The following is a 12,845-nucleotide window of genomic DNA, read 5'->3' as shown; positions in this document are numbered from 1 at the left end:
TATGTAAATACGCTCTATGCTGCATGAGGTTCTGTTTCTGCATGGCTGGATAATACGTGAATTTCTTTTACCCATGTCTTTGCCTTATTGCTTACGTATTGGTCTTTGAACTCTTTAGCTTCAATCACAACACCTAGATGCCTCTGACCTTCCTTAGTTACTATCATATTTGTGCCTCTAAAGGACTTCTGTGCATCTTGATAGTGAGCTGATTTCATAATCAAGATGGTCTTACTTGCATTATGGTAGTAACCTATTTCAGGGCCATGAGATGTTACAGAGCCCCACCATTTCCTCACATTCTTCCACCATGCCAGTACCTGTAAGATCATCTGCATGGGCTATTGTTTTACACTGGTGGACTCGTACTTGATCTGTTGTTGCAGCGGTGTCATAGCCAGGACGTACATAGCCATGGCAACAGGGTTCCCATGTGTAGTTCGTTCTGTGGACTGGATTTCGCTGACATCATAAGCAGCTGTCTTACTCACACCGTAGAGTTCTGGCGTTTTTTTGTTGGTGTTTTCCACATGTTGTGCAAATGCTTGGCATTTAACCTTGATGTTGTGCAGCATTCCCTCTCGGTTGATGGAATTAAATGCATTTGAGGCTGACAGTCTTCTTCCTCATATATTTTCCTCATAGAGTGAGCTGCTGCCTCATGTCCTGCCTGCTGGCCTGCACACACTTGGAGGTTGCCAACTGCCTGCTTAACATCATCTTTTTGATGCATTTTCCTATAATCCGTCATAAGACTTCGCCCACCCCGATGGGCGTACATCCTGGATTCTTATCAAGAGGGACTAGTCTGCAAGCCGTCAGTGCTTCAATGCTGTTGCACTGACTTGAAGCCAGCTTCCTCGCCAGTGAGGCAATGGTGTTACACAGGTCTCTTGCTGCTTCCCCAAACCTGATGTTACTGATGATTACTCGTCAAGATTTTGCATCCAGGCCTGCCTCTCCCTATGTGTACACTGCCTTCCAGTTTTCCTGTCATATATGACAGGATTAGGTGGAGTGTAGTTCCCGTCAAGCTTTGACTGAGCACTTGCTTGTCGTTCAGTTGGGTGTTTTGCCTTTAGTTGTTGCAATGTTTCTTCTGTCAGGCCAAGTACTCCGTTTGGCTATTCAGCTGACAGGAATCTTGTCACCATCGAGACCTTTCCTTATCTCATCTTGTTGCAATGAACCCTAGCCACATCATTGGTGTTCTGGTTTCTTCCGCCAGGGTTGCTTATTCTCATCTGCCAGGCCTTTGCTTCGTCAAGTAGGTTGTCAGTTTCATATCTCTTCTATGTTTCAGCCCGCCTTTGGATGGCCTTACTATTTTCTGCAATGTTTGCTCTTGGGCGGGTTTTGTAAAGGAAGAAATGTGGTATCAATGCAAGGACCTTAAGAGAGAATGAGGCAATGGGTGAGTTATTGTTGTAATTTGCTATTAGGTGAGTAATTTCCTTGATCATGTTAATTGTAGCATTGCATTAGGGAGGTTCAAAACGGTTACTTGATGACCATCCAACAATTTCGTTACATGTTATGCCCACCCAGGTTACTGCATTTTCTCTGGATTTGCCCATCCAGTATGTGAGATGACCTTCTCACATAGACCTGTGAGGCTGTTCTGCTTCCTCGTTGTTTGTGTCACTACCGCTCTGGGGACGTATAATACCTAGCTAATTCCCTCTTTCATGCACTCCTCTGTGGTGGTCTTCATCCTAAGTTTCATTTCTGTCATAAACTTCCTGATGTTCCTCATCCCCAACATCACTACAGTTCACCTACTCATGGTGATTTAATTCACCTCACACTTCCATATCTTTGGCATCAAGACATATATCCCTATCCCTCGTTTCACCATGGGGTCTTACCACCACGCATGTCCGTGTGATCATGTACATTGTCTGTTACTGCCTCGTTAATTTCTATGTCATCATTCGGTCGCCTGCCATGTTGAAAGCCAAGTTCTGCTTCTGGTGGGCTGTGATTCCCTAACACATTCATACAGAGTTGTCCCAGCCTATAGTATGTACACGACGACCTGTTTGTTGCTCATGAACACCTGATACATTTATGATGTCCGCTGGAGCATTGACAACAATACTATGGCATGGCCATGGTGTTCATAATGTTTTTATACTGCAGTATGGTATTAATTACAATAATTATGGCTACTTTTTATAGTACTTTTACTTGGAAAGCAAATCTAAAGATACTAGAAATAATGTCTTACTGTTTGGGGAGGCAACTACAACAACAACAACAAATACAACAACTGCTACTACTACTACTACAACTACTACTACTACTATTACTACTACTACTACAACTTCCACAGTATGTCCGCTGAGAGGGTGCAGCGATATTCATCCATACTTAATATTACATTTTACAATAACACAGTTACAACATTTATGAACAGTTGTCATGGCTTTGATTTTTTTTTTTTCATGTTATTCACTCGAATTTCATTGTGTAGCGTCTTATAATTGTAGTGAAGATAAAATTATATACATTCAGCATTACCTACATGTGAACCACTTCAGTACAATGGCGATATATATATATATATATATATATATATATATATATATATATATATATATATATATATATATATATATGGTTGGTTTGTCCATTTCTTACTGTAACACAGCAAAACTGGAGCATTGTAGTGCAATTTTTGTTAGAGCAAGGTACTGCTATAAAGCACTACCTTGAAGAATAAAACAATTTCCAGTCCAATTGGGCTACTGGTTCCCGAGTTAGGACTCATTTCTGGCCTTTTGACATCAAGCAGCTTTGGCAGCCTTTAGGCTGATCACTTTCTCTGTGGACATTGAAGTCACCATAACACAGCCTATTTGACATGAGAAGCAAGGCTGCAATAGGGTCATCGGTAGACATCAGGAAAGGCATCTGGTCATAATGCTACATTGGTAGACATCAGGAAAGGCATCTGGTCATAATGCTACATTGGTAGACATCAGGAAAGGCATCTGGTCATAATGCTACATTGGTAGACATCAGGAAAGGCATCTGGTCATAATGCTACACGCTCCAAAACCTAAGTCCTCTACACAAAGGCAATGCCTTAGCCCTTATCGACAGAAAAGGACACTGCATAAAACTTAAAAAGAAAATAATCCTATGTGTGTTTTGATGTCTAGATGTGGCAGAATGACCGGAAAACACTGCCAAAATTAGGAGAGGTACCGTACATACTGTAGTGTATACCTAGGGTGTTCTTTGGGTTGCAATTTTTTTTTTTTTTTTTTCATGTTTCCCAGCTGAAGAGGACATTTTGCCAGCCGAGAGAGATTTGCAGATAGAAACAGGGGATATAACTTTGGAAGAGGTAGCAAAATCTATAAAGGAGTTAAAGAATTTTAAGGCCCCAGGAGAGGATGGAATATTCCCTGAAATGCTTAAGGTGGAAAATGACGAGTTGATGAATGCGCTTTTGAAACTTTTTAATGTGGCTTGGGATAATGGTGGAATTCCAGAAGAGTGGAAAAATGGAGTGATTATAAAAATATCAAAAAAGGGAGATTTAAGTGTGTGTGGCAATTGGAGGGGGATAACTTTGACACCTGTAATTACAAAAGTCTTTTCCAAAATCTTGTTGAACAGAATAAAGCCAGTAATTGATAAAATTTTAAGAGAAGAACAAGCGGGATTTAGAAAGGGTCGAGGCTGTAATGATCAGATTTTTATTGTAAGGCATCTAATGCAACAAGCTAATGAGATGAAAATGCCACTAGTATGTGTTTTGTGGATTTTGAAAAGGCGTTTGATAGTGTTTCACTTGGAGCTATGTTGAAAATTATGAGATTCTATGGTATACCAGAAAAGTTTGTAAATATTATTAAAAGCCTGCATGAAGGTACTTTCTATAAGTTAATGGTGGGTGGTTCTTTGAGTGATCCAATTGAAATTAGGTCAGGAGTGATTCAAGGAGGAGTTCCTTCGCCATTGCTGTTTGTTTTGGTTATGGATTATGTTATGAGAAAGGTTGTAAGGAGAACAGGTGCAGGAATTAACTGGAAAGAAAATAAGAAGCTGATGGATTTGGACTATGCTGATGATATTGTACTGATTTGTGGAAGTATTTACGAGATGCTGAGGGTGCTTGATTGTCTGGTGGAGGAAGGAGAAAAAGTGGGATTTGTAATAAATTGTGGAAAGATTGAAATTATTAATATAAACGTGGAGAACCAAATCGATTGTGTAATTGGAAATAATGTGATGAAGAATGTAGAAAACTCTAAATATCTGGGAACGATTGTATCATCTAATAGATCGTTAAACAATGAAATTGAGGAGAGGATTAGACAGGCTTGGCGAGCTGTTGGAATGTTGAAATCTGTTTGGAATAATACTATGCTTTCGGTACATACTAAAGTGAAAATTTACAAGTCCATGGTTAGACCAATTTTAATTTATGGGCATGAGTCATGGTACAGTACAATTGCAACAGATCAGAAAGTATTAGGATTTGAGAATAAAATACTGAGAAGGATTCTTGGGGTAAAGTAGCAAGACAGAGTTACAAATGAAAGAGTAAGGGATATTACGAGAGTGGAACCAGTTAATGAATATGTGAGACTGCCTCGCTGGAAGTGGGTGGGGCACATATACAGAAAAAAAGGCAGTTTAATACAGGATGTGCCAGAGTGGACTGCTAGAGGAAGAAGAGGTAGAGGTATGCCGAGGGAAACCTGGTTGAGGACAATGAAGAGAGAAGCAGGAGAGGAGTGTTGGTGGGACCTGAAGGAGATGGCAAGAGACAAATATTGGTGGAGAGAGTTCATCGAGGCCCTATACATCCCGTGGGATGCCACAGGAAATTATTGATTGATTGATTGATGTCTTCCTTGGTGTTAAAAAATTATATATATATATATATATATATATATATATATATATATATATATATATATATATATATATATATATATATATATATATTCTCTGTGGTACAGTGGTAGAGTATGCGCTTTCGTTCATGAGAGAACGAGGGTTCGTGCCCCACCTGGGTAATAATCTTCGGGAGTGTTGACCCGGCTATGTACTGCTTTGGCGGACGTAAGGGGTGCTGTGGTTGAACCAGTGGGTAGGACAATCCTGTAACCATGTGGATTCGTTGTAAGCCAAAAAAGCATTAGCAAGGATTGTCCTACCCACTTTAAGCCACTTTATTTCATACGCTACGTAGATGATACGTTTGCCATTTTTAGGTCCCCATCTCATGTGCCCTTGTTTTTGGATTATTTAAATTCTAAACATGAAAATATACATTTTACCTGTGAAACCGAGCAAAATAATAAGATTCCCTTTTTAGATATTTGTATAGAGATGACACAAGGAGCTTTGACAAAGTTAATATACAGGAAACCAACACATACAGGATTAACCACTAAATCTAACTCAAACGTTCCCCTCCAATATAAATGTAATTTAATTTTAACTCTAGTGACTAGGGCCTATAATTTATCCTCCTCATATTTTTCTCTACATAATGAGCTACAGTTTCTGAGGAAAACCCTGTACCAAAATGGATTCCCGACTAAGTTTGTAGATAAGTATATCGGAATACAGCTAATTAAATTAAGAACTACTACTTTAAAAGTAATTCACACTGTTGGGAAAGCTAAAGTTCATTTTTCAGTATCGTATTTAGGTCCTAAATCATATTTTTTTACGTAACAAGATAAGCAAACAAATTCACGACTTTTATCTGCAGATATCGTTGAGGGTGGTGTTTAAATCTCCCCAAAACCTGTCTCAGTGCTTCATATTTAAAGACCGTGTCCCAGATGTCCTGCAGCCCTCGGTGGTGTATCAGTTTCAGTGTGGTTACTGCAATGCAGCCTATATTGGTCAAACCAAGATCCATCTAGCTACCAGGATTGCCGAGCATCAGGGAAGGTCTCATAGGACAGGACTCCCCATCTCGAAACCATCATACTTAGCGGTTCGAAACCATTCAGAATCGGAAACTCACCCTATAAATAGTCGAAACTTTCGAATTCTATTCGAGGGAGTCAGGCTTCAGCAATGAGAGGTGAAGGGTCTGCGATTTTGGTAAGACACGAACCGCGGTGTGAAGGCAGCAGCTGAAGGGAAACATGGCTGCTAAAATTGTGGGCCAGGTGCATTGGTTCCACGTACGGAAGGGGTTTGGCTTCTTGACTCGCCGGGACACGGGTGCCGACATTTTTATACATCACTTGTCCATAGTAGCCCGCAACCCTTCCCACCCTGTGCCTTCGGTTGAGGCTGGTGAGGTTGTGGAGTTCGTCATGGTGGCGGCAGATAAGGGTCCTGTGGCTGCCTCCGTCACCAGCCCTGCTGGCCAGGCGGTGCGGGGCTCACACCATGCCCTCCCCCGTCGTCGGCGCCGTCGTCAGCCACGGTCTCCCTCTTCTGCTTCTGCTTCTGCCTCTGCCTCTTCTGCTTCCACCCTAGTCACCATGTGCGTGGAGGTTGCTAAGGCTTTCTTGGGGGGTGATATGGCAGTTCTCGCCCAGCGCCTGCCCGCCATCTTCCAGGCAAATGGGCTTCCTGCCATACCCATCCCAGAGTCTTTCTCCTCCCAGCCTGTGGTGCGGAAGAGGCCTTGGAGGAGGGCCCCTCGTCGTCCTTCGGGGCATCCTGTGACCTCCACCAGCTTGGTCCCGAGGGTGCTGCAGCTGCAGCCCTCAACCCCACCTACAAGGCTCCAGCTGGCAGGACGTTCAGTCTCCCGCCGGTCTGTTCCGCCGCCACTACCCGTGGTACCTATGGAGGTTGGGGATGCGGCGCCGCCTTCCCCACCTAAGGCTGCTGTTCCTGATGCCCTTGTCTCCCCTGCTCCTACCGTGGTGCCCGACGAGGTGGAGTCTGCTCCACCTACGGGGCTGGCTCCAGCGGATCGGGAGCCTTCTGGTCCAGTTCATCACCTCACCTGGGCAGCCTTTGCCGACCTTGATGAGTCGGAAATGGACTCCGTGTCTCGCCACCTTCATGAGTACGAGGACGCTGCCACTGTGACTCCAGATGAGAAAGACTTTTCCAAGGGGGATTTCCGGCGGGACATGCTCTCATTCACCGAGCTGCACCGGGGGTCCCTCCAGACCATCAAGGACCCTGACGAGGTGAAAATCCTCAATCATATCCTTCAGGGTGTGCAGTCTATCTCTACGTCCGACTCCGCCTCGGCCACCAGCTCGGTTTAACCTACGTCCTCTGCCCTTCTTCCTGCCTCGCTCGCCTTTGTGTCCTAGAATGACTGTTTTCAATGATTTTGGACTTTGTTTTAAAATTTTGTTGTGTATATTATATTGTTTGGCCTAATACCCAAAATAGTGGGTGATGGCCATTAAACCCCCCCCCAAAAAAAAAAAAATCTGTTCACTGCACGGGATGACTTGACGAGAATAATAGCGGAGTCTCTACTCACAGCAGAGCTAAGACCATCCCTTAGCTCACACGACTTCTCTACAAAGTTGTTCTGTTTTTAACTGGTAAATTGTATATATTGTATTTCATGTAACCTACTCTGTTCCATGTTATTTTATATTTGTTAGTTTAGGGTAAGAAAAATATATACTGGTTTTATTTATTCTTTTTTTAGGTCTGAAAATTGTTTGTGTATGAAACCAAAACGTCACCAATAAATCACGTATATCATCATGTTGGTTTTGCTGGCCATCATTATATATATATATATATATATATATATATATATATATATATATATATATATATATATATATATATATATATGAGCCTCTGTGGTACAGTGGTAGAGTGTGCGTTTCGTACGCTGGTGAGCGGGGGTTCGCCTCCCGCCAAAGTTGTAAGAACTTTGGGAAGCATTCACCAAGCCACCTGCTTCTTTGGCGGACACAAGGGGTGCTGTGGTTGAATCAGTGTCGCATACTAGTATGCTTGTACCCAATCGGCTTAAGGCGGGCCGATTACACTTGGTTCACAGACTACACACACATCCAAAGCCACTACAACACTACAATCACACTCACAAGCACTTCTCACCCTACATACAGTCTCTACCAGAAAGCCTAATCCACTAGGTAAAGATACATTGGCTGTATCGTCCCTGCTTCGGTAGGGATACGCCGGTCCTGCAGTGGACCTCAACGGCTGATGATCATATATATATATATATATATATATATATATATATATATATATATATATATATATATATATATATATTCTCTATCTATTGCCAGACACCATAATCCCGTAAAGGGTGGCCATTTGACACTGAGTTAGTTGTTTTACAGGAAGGGGCACCAACCTTCCACCAACCCACTTGTTGACACGTAGGGAGCACGTATGGTTTGGTTATATGGTTACCACCCAGCGTTGTAAATGGTTTCTTGGCTTACAGGAAACCATTGGCTTGTCACTCAATGTAAAGCCACCTGTAAAGGAAAGAAAAGCAATAAGAAGTGACAGGAAAGATGGGAGAAATAGGAAGAGAGGAGGGCAGGCACAGAAAAAGAATGATAAAAGCTAAGTAAGTACGCAGCAATACATCAAGTGAGTGGATGATGGTCGCCACCACCTACGACAATATGCATATATATATATATATATATATATATATATATATATATATATATATATATATATATAGATAGATAGATAGATAGATAGATAGATAGATATAGATAGATAGATAGATAGATATAGATATAGATATATATATAGATATATATATACTTGTAGATGTTTTATTAATAAAGACTTTGCAGAAATACCAAAAAGAATATGAAAAAGAATCAGAGATAAGCAAATAACCATAAAATAATTAATTAATTACAAATCGCCAGTGGAGCATCTCTGACGGTCAGAGAAATGTTTATGAATGGACAGATGCATCAGAACTATTATACTTAATATAGATTCAAAGGCTTTTGAAACACAAGAGATGACACTGTTTTGGTGACACCAACATGTTTGATTGATAGAAGTATGAAAGAAATTTTCCTGGCGATGCAACAGGCACTGTTAAATACCGCTGGATTTCATTGATTACGACGCAAAATAAACAGGAAATAGATACAATGATAAAACTAAAGTAAAAACTAAAAATTAATCAAGTCATTAAACATTAAATACAAAAACAAACATTGAAAAACAGCCAAAAAAAAAATAAATAACATACAGTGGCGGTTACCTTCTTAGATACAGGCTGGATGAGAGCAAATTTCGAGAGAGAGAGAGAGAGAGAGAGAGAGAGAGAGAGAGAGAGAATGTGTGCTGTTTGAATGAAGGTAAATGTACAAGTGACACAACAACCTGGGAAAGTTTATACATAATTCCAGGTTGTCAGGCGTTTAACAGGCTTAATTATTAAGGTAAGGACAAAAAAAAAAAACGTGAAATGTGTTACCTGGCTGCAATTGTCCAGCCGAGACTGGCAAAACTCCATCGTCCTTGGTTTATCGCACTGAGTTAGTGCTGGGGAGAGGAAGGAAATTATTGTGAGATTGTGACACATGAATGATGTGGCAGTAAATATTGCTACACACCAGCATAACCCTGCGTAACCGTCTCTCTCTCTCTCTCTCTCTCTCTCTCTCTCTCTCTCTCTCTCTCGTTGTTGATATTTAAGCACTCCCTTAGAAATCTACGTAAGACTAACATTATTTAAAAAAAAAAAAAGCACCATTCAGCAGCTCTCCGTCCACACCATACATTCGCAAAGCGTTCCATAATCCTTCCCTATTCACCCTGTCATAGACCTTATCCAGATCCATAAATGCCAAAAATACCGTACATTCCTTCACACTTGGATTCTCCACTTTCTCAGTGTAAATATTAATTTTGATCCACACATCCCCTACCACACTTGAGCCAGTATTACTGTCAGTTAAGGAAGCCCCCTAGCACCTTTTAGTTTATTTTTCCATACGACACAGTAATAATCCTTTGTGTGTTATTTTTGCCATCCATGATGGTGTTTAAAAGAAAGTACAACATAAAAGGCAGCAGTAAGGCTAAGTAAGGAAAAAAATCACAAAGGAAGAGGTATTACAGAGCTTCCTTCATCGTGGAGTTTACGTATCTTGAAAACACACTGTTCGTCACTAACCAGACATTCTGATATATTCCCCACCTTTCCCCTAATTATTCTTCCAAATAAGATTCCTAAATATACTCACCAGGGTAATTATACTATATTTTTATTTATACACACTTCTTTCACCTTTACTTTTGCACAGGGGCATAACTAAGGCATTCTTACACTCCAGTGCTATATTTATTTAGTTCTAATTTCTAGTATAATCCCTGCGAAGTGTTTATGCCACTCTCCCCCATACACTTACACCCGTGTTCCCGTATGTTGAGGAAGCTTAGTAACACCTTTTTCTAAGTGATTTATTTTGTGTATTACACCTTACTGTCCTTCTCTGTCTTACATAAAACTGTTTCAGTATCGCCATAATCTGTATAAGTAACGTATGAAAGGATATTAACCAGCCACATCCAAAAATATATCACGACGGAAAAGGTATTAGGGAAGTTCATTACCCGACGAGAATATGAGCACATGCCACATCAATACCTGCTGCATTTACGCTGTTTAATCTCATCACAGCATTAAAACAAACAAACAGACAAATCCTACTCACCTAACTCCCAATCAAACAGGTCCCTGAGATTAAACTTGAATGGACTATCAATGTGACAGCCCATGATTGCCGTCTCGTTCGTTGGTTCAGAGGCTGCCGTCATCATCATCATCATCATCATCATCATCATCATCATCACCGGAGTCAGCAGTGCCTTCATGATGGACGATTAAGCAGCGACTTTTCAATCTGTGGAAGAGTTAGGTTGACTTAGGTTAGTCAGGGTAGGTTAAGTTAGTGTGGTTGGGTTAGGTGAGGTTAGTGTGGTTTGGTAAGGTTTGGTAAGATTTTGTTAGGTTAGGTTACGTTAGTCAGGTTATGTTAGGTTAGGTTTGTTTAGGTCGGGTTAGTTATGTTAGATTAGGTTTGTTAGGTTCGATTAGTCAGGTTAGGTTTGTTTGGGGGGTTTTGATGTACTCAGTGCAAGAAGATCACTTTTGCCTCAGTCAGAGATATGTGCCATGTCAGCCATCAAGTTTGATGAAATAAATGTTGATATGGGCGCTGTGGGAACCGGGTGCAAAGGTGAAGGGTGGAGTCTATAAGCAGATGAATGAACAGAGTTAGATGTATAGCTTAGAAGGTAACTGATGAATAGAAGGAAGAATGTCGGTGATAGGACAGAGCCCTGGGGAACACCACCATCGTTGTCACTAGAAGGAAGGTGGTCGTCTTTAACAGCAGCTATAGAACGATCAGAAAGGAAACTAGAGATGAAGGCACAGATAGAAGGATTGAAAACATAAGAGGGCAGTTTACAAATTAAATATTTATACCAGACCCAATTGAAAGCCTTGCAGATGTCAAGTGCAATGCCGAAGCTTTCGCCAAAGTCCCAAAAGGAGGATGACCAGGAATCTGAACGGTAGGTGGGATCGCCTGTCCCTGGCGGAACCCATACTGACAATCAGAATGAAGGTTGTGATAAGAAAGGTGCCTGGATCTTTTTTGAACTGATTAAAAAACATTAGATTTATAAAATATTGAAGCAGTTGACCGAGAGTTAGAGGGGTGGAAATGGCCATCCTTCTTTAGGACTGACTGAATGAGAGCAAACTTCCAGCAAGAAGGAAAGGTACGAGTAGACGGACATAGGCGAAAGAGTCTACCTAGGCAGACTGTAAGCACAGAAGCACATTCTTTTAAGACAAAAGTAGGGATCCAATCAGGCCCATATACCTTGTTAGTACTGAGGCCAGTGATGGCATAATGCACATCAATTGAAGAAATTTTGATATCAGCCATGAAGAAGTCAAAGGGGGGAAGTGATGAATCGTCTAATGTGGAATTTATGAGAAAGTCTGAGCTAAGAGTTTTTCATCATCAGTAGAAGAAATAGCTAGAGAGTCAACACAGAAGAAAAGAGTAGGGAAGGGTGGTGAAGTAAAGTTGTTAGAATAATTTTTGGCAAGGTGCCAGGAGGAGCGGGAAGAAACTGAGTTGGAGAGATCGGAGCATTTAGTACAAATATATATATATATTTTTTTTAGGAGAGCAAAGGACACAAAGCATGACTCTGGGCAGAAACATAAAAAAGATGAGATTGGGGTGGGATGGGTCCGTTGCCTTTTGTAGGCCCTTTTCTTCTTGCAAACAGCATATAACAAGTGTGATTAAACCAAAGTTTTTTTGCATTAGTCACAGGATAATAGAAAGGACTGTATGCTTCAATGCCCAGGAGAATAACCTCCGTAATGCACAAGACACACTCAGATGGCTCTAGGCCGTGGAAACAATGATCATTCCAGGGAAAATCAAAGAAGTAATGCCTGAGAGCCTCTTGATCAGCAGCTCCAAAGTGCCAAATCCACCACTCCTTGGGAGGGTCGAGATGCCTCATTGGAGGAGTAGGACAGATTAAGGTAATAAGGTTGTGATTGGAGGAGCCAACAGAAAGAAAACATCAACAGAACCAGAAGAAGGAATAATTTTATGGAAAATCACAACTATGTTGGAACTCTCTCCAAGGCGGTCAGATATACAGGTAGGGTGCTGTACAAGCTACTCTAGGTCATGTTTACCAGGTGGATCAGTGAAAGGGAGCCAAACATAGTGGGGAACACTGAAATCACCTAGAATGGAGATTCTAGAAAGTCTTAATAAGTATGAGAAAGTGAGGTTTAGAGGTAGAGAAATGATGTTCAACAGAGAGAAGGTTAGTGAAAAGGCCGCGAATGTTGTAGAAATGATTAGGAA

General features: G+C 41.2%; 1 long non-coding RNA gene across 1 annotated transcript in view; it reads right to left on the bottom strand.

Moving 5' to 3' along the window:
* LOC145395431 (uncharacterized) overlaps positions 1-10,677 on the bottom strand; it is a 31,660-nt gene extending 20,983 nt beyond the window's left edge. Inside the window, exons 1-2 of the long non-coding RNA XR_013896614.1 lie at positions 10,650-10,677; positions 9,407-9,474 (exon numbers count right to left, since the gene is read on the bottom strand). This is a non-coding gene — a long non-coding RNA (uncharacterized LOC145395431). The remainder of the gene's footprint in view (positions 1-9,406; positions 9,475-10,649) is intronic.
* Positions 10,678-12,845: the final 2,168 nt, after the last annotated feature.

This window comes from Coenobita brevimanus, chromosome 31 (assembly GCF_032717465.1).
Source record: "Coenobita brevimanus isolate Jiangsu-jjx chromosome 31, ASM3271746v2, whole genome shotgun sequence".
Lineage (NCBI taxonomy): Eukaryota > Metazoa > Arthropoda > Malacostraca > Decapoda > Coenobitidae > Coenobita > Coenobita brevimanus.
The sequence above is the reverse complement of the archived record's forward strand: the minus strand, read 5'-3'. Positions and strand labels throughout refer to the sequence as shown.